Source organism: Macrotis lagotis, chromosome X (assembly GCF_037893015.1).
Source record: "Macrotis lagotis isolate mMagLag1 chromosome X, bilby.v1.9.chrom.fasta, whole genome shotgun sequence".
Classification (NCBI taxonomy): Eukaryota; Metazoa; Chordata; class Mammalia; order Peramelemorphia; family Peramelidae; genus Macrotis; species Macrotis lagotis.
In genome coordinates this window covers 594,146,203-594,152,833 of record NC_133666.1, presented here as the reverse complement: position 1 = coordinate 594,152,833, position 6,631 = coordinate 594,146,203, and the positions used below count along the sequence as shown (strand labels likewise).

The window sequence follows — 6,631 nt, the reverse complement described above, 5'->3', positions numbered from 1 at the left end:
AAGGTGGAGGGAATTGATACCCAGACAGTCAGAGGTTGATTTTAAAACAATGAAATTCACTTCTTCTGGTCATGACAAATGCTCTGGAAAAGATACATGAAGCCTCTACTCACAGTCACACTATAGATCCCACCAAGGAAAAGAAAAGATTCAAAGAAGTTTTCAACTGAAGATATCATGGAGGATCTTTCAGTGAAACTATCTCTTTGGAGGAAAGCGGGAAGTGAAACCCAGGAGGTGGGAGAGCAGGAAAGCCAGCTAGAATCTTTTAGTCACAGTGCAATCCAGGTCGTGACAGCTTAACAATGCAGAGGTCCAGGTAGCTAGATAGCAAGCCAGCATGTAGGATCCCAACCCCCAAAAAAAGACTCAATCCTGGGAAACTGGGGTAAAAGACAGGACTGAGTCAGAAACAAATCACTGTACTGCATAGGCAATATCTTGGCCAATGACAAGCCAGGGATCAGACCCCAGTTCTAGCATAAAAATTATGGATCTATATTGCCTGTTCCCCAGGAGCAGAAGGAAAACAAGAAAGATAAAAAAAAAACACTAAAAGAATGCTCACTATAGAAAACTGCTCTACAGACAAAGATAATAACAATGTCATGTCTGAAGAAGAAATTAGTGAAAAAATCATTCACAGAGGAAGTCTCAAAACAGTCTATGAATTGGAATCAAATACTAAAGTTCATCAGAGAGTTTAAAAAAGAATTTAAAACTAAAGAAGAGAGGAAGAAAAAATGGAAAAAAGAAATTCAGGTCATGTAGGAACATTACAAAAAAAATGACCAAAGAAATCAACTCAGTTAAAAGTAAAAATAACCAACTGGAAAAGGAAGCACAGAAGCTAAATGAAGATAATAAAACCCTAAAATTGCAACTGAACAACTAGAAACCAATGAATCTACAAGACTACAAGACACCATCAAACAAAATAAAAAGGCTGAAAAAATGAAGAAAATGTAAAGTATCATTTAGGGAAAACAAACGACCTGTAAAATAAGACCACAAATCTATGAATCATTGAATTACTAGAAAACCTGGATCAAAAAGAACCCAGGAAACATCATGCAGGTAATTATAAGGGAAAACTATCCACATCTACTAGAACAAGATAACAATATAACCATTGAATGAATTCACAGATCCCCTCCAGAAAGAGACCCCAGGATAAAAGCTCCAAGGACTGTAATAACCAAATTTTAGAAATCTCAAATAATGGAGAGAATATTGCAAGCAGCAAAAAGAAAACAATTCAAATAAAAAATGCTGTACACTTAAAATGGCTTACTCAGATTTAGCATGAAAACCCAAGGACTTATGACACATGGAAATATATATATATATATATATATATATATATATATATATATATGACAAAAAGAAACTACTAGACTTTTAAAAACTCATCATTATGTGTATACTATGCTCAGTTATTAGACATGAAAATCTCCATGTGTTAAAAGGCTGTACCATTGGGGTCCCATTATAACTCTTGGCATTATAGAATTTGTTCTATAATGATCATGTTTGACTCAGTTTTGTAGTATTGGTCTTTACATATAAATGGAGGAAGTATGAATTTCAACAAGTTGACAAATTTGATTGCCATTATTCTTTACAATACCATGACCATGCATCCTGGCTCTGTGCCTCTGAGATGGAAATCTGAGAAACTCAGGACAACACATAGCTCCAGTTTTGAAAGGTGTGTCAGGCATATATAGTACCATATTCCCATTTCTTCCAAAAGTGTAATAGATGTATTATGAAGATACGCCATCATTGTCCTTGGATCAAGAATTGTGGTTACTAAAGCCATTCATCCTTTACATTATTTCTCCTCTTAGCATATCTGAATCTATTCTTGCTTCTTTCATCTTTATTATGACCGTGTACACACTGTTGTATAATAGGTTCTCCTTTGGTTGGAATATGATAAAGATCAATATATGTGCCTCCAAGAGAAATATTCTTCCTATTGTACCTTTGAATTATTTACCTTGGAATTGGGTATAGGAACAACTGTAACATAGGTATGTTGCTTTTGATCCAAATGATAGCACTTGTATTTAGTCATGGACTGAAGACAGGCTAAAGATAGAATTCAATATTACAAGTTACCTGAAACCTTTGTTTACCCCTATATCATGGGAAGTAGATGGCAGAACTTTAAATAAGTGTTTACTTGGTCTGGGTTTCCTAAAGGTGATGGACCAGAATGACCAATTGAACAACTCTGTTATTCTGACAACAGTGTCAGCTCTAAAGTATTAGATGATTATAATGGTGTGTGTTGCCCTTTCAATTAAGGTATCAAAACTTTCTTCCCAACTCCATGTACTGAGAAACTCAGATTAGCCTAAAGAAAGGGGAACTGATTTAGTTACCAGAGGTTTAACATACTGGATACATGGAGACAAAATTCTTGATGATTTGACTTCAAGAAGCTGAATCCAGAATATAAGGGTGGCTCTTTCGGGAAAAATGTGGAAAAGTGTCACTTTGAAGCTGAAAGAATATCTGAGAAAAAGGAGAAAAATAGATAGTTACTGTTTTAGGAACTCACATGTTTTATTATCAAACTATTATTTGAAAATTGTACAAAATTGTGCAAATGGCACAAAATTGTACAAATTATACAAAATTATGCAATGTATCTACTCTGGATAAAGTATTCTTTTCCTTAAAAGTGCCCTTTAAGATGCCTCATGACTTAAGTATTTTTTTTACCATTTTGTAATCAAAAAAGCATTCTATATATGCCTTTCAATTCCAACCTGTTCTCATGATTTCTCCCATAACAGGAGGAGCACTTCACTGTAGTAAATAAACACTATTGCATTTTCCACAGACTTTATTTTATATATTGTATTACACTCTACAGACCTTACCTACAGAGGTTGTTCTTCCTTCCCAGGAAAAATCTGCATGTGACATTTATTGCCTTTACTCTTTCCTCAGATGTCATTTCTTATGCAGTAGTATTCTTGAAACTGTAGAATATGTTTTCTCAGGTTAAATATAAAGCTCAATTATGTGACCTGTATCTTTTGATAATGCAGATTTTGTCAATCCCAAATAAGGACCAATGAGTGATATCTAAAAAAATCACCAAAAATTGTCATGCAAGAAAATAACAGTGAAACATAATATCAACATTTATGGGATGTAGTGAAAGGAGTTTTAAGGAGAAATTTTATATCTCTAAATGCTTATGTGAATAAAGTAGAGGAAAAAGGAGATCAATGAATTGGATATACAACTTAAAAAGCTATAAAAAGAACAAATTAAACATTCTCAATTAAATACCAAATTAGAATTTCTGAAAATCAAGGGAGAGAGTAATAAAATTGAAAGTAACTAAGCCCTTGACCTAATAAATAAAAGTAAGAGTTGGTTTTATGAAAAAAGAAGAGAATAGATAAATCTTTGGTTAATCTGATTAACAAAAAGAAAGAAGAAAAAATTATCAGTATCAAAAATGAAAAGGGTGAACTCACCACCAATGAGGAGGAAATTAAAGAGGTAATTTGGAGCTATTTTGTCCAACTCTATGCTAATAAATTTGATAACCTGAATGAAATGGATGAATATTTACAAAAATACAAACTACCCAGAACAAAAAATATAATACTTAAATAATCCTATTTCAGAAAAAGAAATTGAAGAAACTATCAATTAACTCTATGATAATCTTTTTACAAGATGGATTTACAAGTGAATTCTACAAACATTTAAGAATTTATTAATTACAATTCTACATGAACAATTTAAAAAAATAGGAGCAGGAATTCTGCCAATTTCCTTTTAGTATACCAACATGGTACTGGTACCTAAAACAGGAAGAATTAAAAACAGAAAAAGAAAATTATAGACCAATCCCCCTAATGAATATTGGTGCAAAAATCTTAAATAAAATATTAGCAAAGAAATTACAGCAAGTTATTACTAGTATAATGCACCATGATCAGGTAGAATTTATACCAGGTAAGCACGGATAGATCAATATTAGGAAAACAACATAATTGAATATATCGATAACAAATCCAACAGAAATTAAATGATTAGCTCAGTAAATGTTGAAAAAGTCTTTGGCAGAAAACATCATCTATTCCTATTAAAAACACAAGAGAGTATAGGAATAAATGGAATTTTTCTTAAAATAATAAGCAGTATCCAAGTCCATCAAGAAATATTATATGTAATGGGGATAAAGCAGGAGTATTTCCAATGAGAACGGGGTGAAACAAGGATGCCCATTATGACCATTGCTATTCAGTATAGTATTAGAAATGTTACCTTTGACCATAAGAGAAGGAAAAAGAATTTAAAGGAATTAGAATTGGCAATGAGGAAGCAAAACTTTAGCTCTTTGCAAATGACATGATGGTATACTTAAAGTACCTGAGAAAATCATCTAAATACTTGCATGAATCAATTAACACCTTCAGTAAAGTAGAAGGATATACAATAAACCCACATAAATCATCAGCATTTCTATATATGAACAACAAAGCCCAAGAGCAAGAGATAGAAAGAGAAATTCCATTTAAAGTAACTGCAAACAGCTTTAAATACTTGGGACTCTATCTCCTAAGACAAACCCGGAAATGTAAAAGCACAATTACAAAGCACTTTTCACATATAAATAAAGTCACATCTAAACAATTGGAAAAATGTCAAATGTTCATGGTCAGGTCAAGTTAATAATAAAAACAACAGCTCTACCCAAATTAAAATTCTTATTCATTGCCATACCAAACAAAATACCAAAGAGCTATTTTATTGAGTGAGAAAAAAAGGTAACAGATTTCATCTGGAACAACAAAAGGTCAAGAATATCAAGGGAATTGATAAAAAAAAAAAAGTAAAGTAAGTTGGCCTTGCTCTATTGTCTGTAAAGCAGTAGTCATCGAAACTACCTAGTGCTGATTAAGAAATACAGTAATGTATCAGGGGATTAGGCTATATTCAAAAGAAATAGTAGTAAATAATTACCGTAATGTACTGTTTGACAAACCCAAAGACATTGGTTTGTGGGAGGATTGGGATATTAACGCATTGTTGATGGAGTTGTGAACTGATGCAATCATTCTGTAGAGCAATATGACACTATACCTATAGAGCAATAAAACTGATCAAACCCATTGATCCAGCAATTTCAAAATTAGGCCCATATCCAGAAGAAATCATAAAAAATGTAAAAAGTCCTTATGTTCCAAAATATTCATAGCAACCCTCTTTTTGGTAGCAAAGAATTGGAAACTGAGGGGATGCCCATCAATTGGGGAATGATTGAACAAACACATTATAGTATATGAATGTTATGGAGTACAATTGTTCTATAAGAAATCATGAGTGGTAGGACTTTAGAGAAGCATGAAACAAATAACCGGAACTGATGCTGAGCTAAATGAGCAGAACCAAGAGAACATTGTATTAATTAGCAATAATATTGTGAGTTGAATAACTTTGATGGAGGCTGATCCTCTCAGCAATTCAGAACCTAGGACAGCCCTGGGAGACCTATTATGGACAATACTATCCACATTCAGAGGAAGAATGAAATAAAACACAACAAAGTGCCCTCCAAGATAGCGGAGAGAAGACAGGCACTGTTCTAGAGTCTCCTGATCTCTTCCCCATCTATCACATGAAACAGACCTCTTAGAGGAAGTCCGACTCACGGAACCCAGAGAGAAAAGCCAGGAGAAAGAGCATCTACCTCAGGATTTGTCTCCTGCTGCAGCTTTGGTAGAATTCAGGTGGGTGAGTATCAGATCGGGATCAGCCAGAGTAACAGCTGAATTAGAACCTGGAGTCTGAGGGCCGGAGAACGGGACATGCTGGATCAGCGGTGGGGCTGGACAAAAGGGGCTTGGGTCCGCAGGGAAGCAGAGGCTCTGGTGTTGGTGCTGTCCCCCTGGAGCTTGGGGAAGGGGCTGCGTGGAGAGGTCTGGTGCAGGAGAGCTGCGGACTCAATTGCTGGGCTCCTCAGGTCTGAGAAACTCTGAGCCCACCCCTCCATTGCACTGACACCTCCTCCAAAACAAACAATTGCAAACTACTTCTGCCTCAGGCCCAGGTGTGTGATCAGAAGAACCAGCCCAGCTGAGGAATGACCTCAGGCCAGGGTAAAGCCCACCATTGATTGAAGGCAAAAGAATTCAATAGTTCCAACTCCTCCCTTTGGGCAAAGGGATAAGGCCTCTCAACCCAGGTCACAGACACTCCAGAAAGGGCAACCAGCACCTCCTACTGGCAAGCTAGAGAAACTTCACTCAGTAAAGCCTTTAGCGATCCCAAGTCCAGGTGAACCAGCCCCCCCCCCAAATTTCAAGGTTTTAGCATAATGAAGAAGGCTCAGCAGAAAGGTGGATCCATAGAAAAATTCCTGGAAGGGAAAGATCCCAACTCAGAGAGACCTGGAACCTCTGAGGAGAATACAATCTGGTCTCCAGCACAGAAAGACTTCCTTGAAGAAATAAGGAAGGAGCTTAAAAATTTGGGAGAGACAATTAATACGTTGCAACAAGAAAACAAAACCTTAGAAAGTACAATTGGACAAACACAAAAAGAGAATAAATCTCTCAGGTCATCAATTGGACAATTACAAAATGAGAAC

General features: G+C 35.4%; 1 pseudogene; it reads left to right on the top strand.

Moving 5' to 3' along the window:
* Positions 1-1,417: 1,417 nt before the first annotated feature.
* LOC141503208 (palmitoyltransferase ZDHHC6-like) lies at positions 1,418-2,552 on the top strand (annotated as a pseudogene).
* The last annotated feature ends 4,079 nt before the right edge of the window (positions 2,553-6,631 follow it).